Source organism: Budorcas taxicolor, chromosome 2, assembly GCF_023091745.1.
Source record: "Budorcas taxicolor isolate Tak-1 chromosome 2, Takin1.1, whole genome shotgun sequence".
NCBI lineage: Eukaryota > Metazoa > Chordata > Mammalia > Artiodactyla > Bovidae > Budorcas > Budorcas taxicolor.
In genome coordinates, this window is record NC_068911.1 from 122,257,332 (window position 1) to 122,262,078 (window position 4,747).

The 4,747-nt window shown below is 40.3% G+C and overlaps 1 non-coding gene across 1 annotated transcript; it reads right to left on the reverse strand.

Annotated features, from left to right (window-relative positions):
* Positions 1–4,336: 4,336 nt before the first annotated feature.
* TRNAC-GCA (transfer RNA cysteine (anticodon GCA)) lies at positions 4,337–4,408 on the reverse strand. Its single transcript has one exon. It is a non-coding gene; the product is annotated as a tRNA-Cys (tRNA).
* Positions 4,409–4,747: the final 339 nt, after the last annotated feature.

Here is a 4,747-nt window from a genome sequence, read left to right on the forward strand (position 1 = left end):
GCAAACATTATCCTCAATGGTGAAAAATTGAAAACATTTCCCCTAAAGTCAAGATCAAGCCAAGGGTGCCCACTTTCACTGCTATTATTCAACATAGTTCTGGAAGTTTTGGCCACAGCAATTAGAGCAGAAAAAGAAATAAAAGGAATACAAATTGGAAAAGAATCGTCACCCAGCTTATTTAACTTATATGCAGAGTACATCGTGAGAAACGCTGGGCTGGAAGAAACACAAGCTGGAATCAAGATTGAAGGGAGAAATACCAATAACCTCAGATATGCAGATGACAACACCCTTATGGCAGAAAGTGAAGGGGAGCTGAAAAGCCTCTTGATGAAAGTGAAAGACGAGAGTGAAAAAGTTGGCTTAAAGCTCAACATTCAGAAAACGAAGATCATAGCATCTGGTCCTATCACTTCATGATAGATAGATGGGGCAACAGTGGAAACAGTGTCAGACTTTATTTTGGAGGGCTCCAAAATCACTGCAGATGGTGATTGCAGCCATGAAATTAAAAGACGCTTACTCCTTGGAAGAAAGTTATGACCAACCTAGATAGCATATTCAAAAACAGAGACATTACTTTGCCAGCAAAGGTCCGTCTAGTCAAGGCTATGGTTTTTCCAGTGGTCATGTATGGCTGTGAGAGTTGGACTGTGAAGAAAGCTGAGCGCTGAAGAACTGATGATTTTGAACTGTGGTGTTGGAGAAGCCTCTTGAGAGTCTCTTGGAATGCAAGGAGATTCAACTTGTCCATTCTAAAGATCAGTCCTGGGTGTTCTTTGGAAGGGATGATGCTACAGCTGAAACTCCAAAACTTTGGCCACCTCATGCAAAGAGCTGACTCATTGAAAAAGACCGTGATGTTGGAAGGGATTTTGGCAGGAGAAGGGGATGACAGAGGATGAGATGGCTGGATGGTATCAACAACTCGATGGATGTGAGGTTGACTGAACTCCGGGTTTGATGATGGACAGGGAGGCCTAGCGTGCTGAAATTCATGGGGTCATAAAGAGTTGGGGACGACAGAAGATGAGATGGCTGGATGGTATCAACAACTCAATGGATGTGAGGTTGACTGAACTCCGGGTTTGATGATGGACAGGGAGGCCTAGCGTGCTGCAATTCATGGGGTCATAAAGAGTCGGACACGACTGAGCGACTGGACTGAACTGAAACAAAAGAACTTGAGTGATCAAGCCTGGTCCTTGGTCCTGAAGTTAAATCTTCAGAGATCATGAATCAGACATTGTTCACAGAAAGCTACCACTTCCAATGAATATTCAGGACTGATTTCTTCTAGGATTGACTGGTTGGATCTCCTTCCAGTCCAAGGGACTCTCATGAGTCTTCTCCAACACCACAGTTCAAAAGCATCAGTTCTTCAGTGCTTAGCTTTCTTTATGATCCAACTCTCACATCCATACATGAGTACTGGAAAAAACATAGCTTTGACTAGATGGACTTTTGTCAGCAAAGTAATATGCTTTTAATATGCTGTCTAGGTTGGTCATAGATTTTCTTCCAAGGAGCAAGAGACTTTTAATTTCATGGCTGCAGTCATGATCTGCAGTTATTTTGGAGCCCCCAAAAACAAAGTCTGCCACTGTTTCCACTGTTTCCCCATTTATATGCCATGAAGTGATGGAACCAGATGCCATGATCTTAGTTTTCTGAATGTTGAGTTTTAAGACAACTTTTCCACTCTTCTCTTTTAGTTTCATCAAGAAGCTCTTCAGTTCCTCTTCAATTTCTTCCAGAAGAGAGGTATCATCTGCATATCTGAGGTTACTTGATATTTCTCCCAGCAATCTTGATTCCGGTTTGTGTTCATCCAGCTCAGCACTTCATATGTTGTACTCTGCATATAAGTTAAATAAGCAGGATGACAATATACAGCCTTGAAGTACTCCTTGCCCGATTTGGAACCAGTCTGTTGTTCCATGTGCAGTTCTAACTGTTGCTTCTTAACTTGCATACAGTTTTCTCAGGAAACAGGTAAGGTGGTCTCTTGTTCCCATCTCTTGAAGAATTTTCCACAGTTTGTTTTGATCTACACAGTCAAAGACTTTGGCGTAATCAATAAAGCAGTAGTTGATGTTTTCTGGAATTCTCTTGCTTTTTCGATGATCCAGGGGATGTTGGCAATTTGATCTCTGGTTCCTCTGCTTTTTCTAAATTCAGTTTGAACATCTGGAATTTCTTGGTTCACGTACTATTGAAACCTGGCTTGGAGAATTTTGAGCACTACACTGCTAGCCTGTGAGATGAGTGCAATGAACATTCTTTGGCATTGCCCTTCTTTGGGACTGGAAAGAAAACTGACCTTTTCCAGTCCTGTGGCCACTGCTGAGTTTTCCAAATTTAATGGCATACTGAGCACAGCACTTTAACAGCATCATCTTTTAGAATTTGAAATAGCTCAGCTGGAATTTCATCACCTCCATAAGCTTTGTTATTTACTTATAATGTCTAATTCCCTCCCAGACTGTCAATTTTACAAACACACTCTATTTTAAATGCTATATTTCAAGCAACAAAAACTGTGTCAGGCACATGGTAGTGGATTAATTGACAATAAAAAGAAAGAACTGTTAATGAAACAGTACATAGCTTATAGGGGATTACACATACAATTTCTTTAGACATCCTTTTTACCTTAAGGAAATTAGCACCCTGGAGAAAATAGGATGCTTACGTAACACACTTTAGACACCCAGGCAGAAGAAGATGTGTCAGAGTTGTAGACATACAGGCCAAACACTTGCTTTAGGCATTGGAATGATTTGAGGGATGCGGAGGGAAACACATGGAAGAGTTCTGATTTTATATGGTCTTTTGATGAAGGAAATCATATGGAGGGCTTCTCAGATTCAATAAAAGTTATAATTATGGATTTTATCTGTCTTTCCCCCCATTTAGAGTAGAATTAATGCCATTTCCATTTTTCCTAGATAGTTTTTGCAAGAGTTTTAGATCATGAGCCTTTGTTTTCTTTCTTTAAATTGTTTTTTTTCTCAGTGGGTATTCATGCCTCATTACATCTTGGTGTAGGAGGAAGGTTGAAGAGTATAAGAGGCTATGAACAGCCAGGAGCCTAGACTGAGTTAAGCAGTTTTTATATTTATCCTCTTATTTCCAGGTTGATCTTTTGTTCTTACCTTGGGACCTTCCAGACAGCATTCCTGGTGTCCCTCTTAGGGACATCTCTTCTGCTGCAGGCTCCTATGGCTTTTATCCTGAGCTGAGATTTCTTCCATCTAAGTGATTTTTCTGTCAACACCTTGAACTTCTTATTTGTTGATAGCCCTGTTCCTGTTCTGTTTCATATCACATAATGTCCTCAACTCCTTATTATCAGTTCAATAGGAATAGAGGCAAGAGAAAGCAAACACACATGCACTTCAAAACAATCACATTGTTATGGAAGCCTAATTATATTTCTTGGAATATTTGTTTACCTTGTTTAATCACATAATTATGACTGGACAATTTTAATAATTTATATTTTAGTTATTCAATAATGAAGAGTTAGAAATTGAAGCTACAAAAGTAATTATTCTTGATTTTTAGGGTTTATAATTCTTGAATGTACAATAATATCAGCTTAATATAAAAGTGAATGTGTGTGTGTTACTCGCAGTTGTGTCCAACCCTTTGCAACCACGTGGACTGTAGCCCTCCAGGCTCCTCTGTCCACGGAGCTCACCAGGTAAGAATACTGGAGTGGGTAGCCATTCCCTCCTTCAGAGGATCTTCCTGACCTAGGGATCAAACCCAGGTCTCCTGAATTATAAACAAATTTTTTATTGTCTGAGTCACAAGGCAAACACTATAAAAATGAATTTTCAGCTATTATTTTAAATTTCCTAAATCTGAAATGTACTAAAATGTGGATATATAAGAAGAGATCAACATTTTGCTTGCAATTCAGAATGATTTTCTTTTTTTTAAAGTAAAGCCTGTAGGTGATCAGTATAATATTCCGGTCAAAATGTATGTATATGCACACATGATTAGAATGGTATCATCCTAAACTCTCTTAATTTTTTTTTTTTCTAAATACACCCTTGCATCAGAAGAACCAAGGCACTTGGATCAGAAAACGTGTTGTATTTTTGCAATAAATTATGAGCTAAACTGAATATTGGTAGTATTATGATTGGTTCAATGAAGGTATTAGGGTTGGGGCCACTAACTGTTCTATGGGTAATAAGTGAAAGTGAAGTCATAGCCCCTTAGACCCCATGGACTGTAGCCTAACAGGCTCCTCCGTCCATGGGATTCTCCAGGCAAGAACACTAGAGTGGGTTGCCGTTTCCTTCTCCAAGGGGTAGTCCCAAACCAGGGATTGAACCTGGGTCTCCTGCATTGCAGGCAGATGCTTTACCCTCTGAGCCATCAGGGAAGCCCTGCTGCTACTGCTAAGTCACTTAGTTGTGTCCGACCCCAGAGACAGCAGCTCACCAGGCTCCCCCGTCCCTGGGATTCTCCAGAAAAGAACACTGGAGTGGGTTGCCATTTCCTTCTCCAATGCATGAAAGTGAAAAGTGAAAGTGATGTCACTCAGTCGTGTCCAACTCTTAGCGACCCCATGGACTGCAGTCCATCAGGCTCCTTCGCCCATGGGATTTTCCTAGGGAATAAGAATAACTTAATCTTTTACAGTCAGTTTCCTCTGAGTCCCACTTGTTCTAAAGCCATACCAGGTGCAGGCTAAAGAAAAGAACTAGGGTCTGAGGAAGAA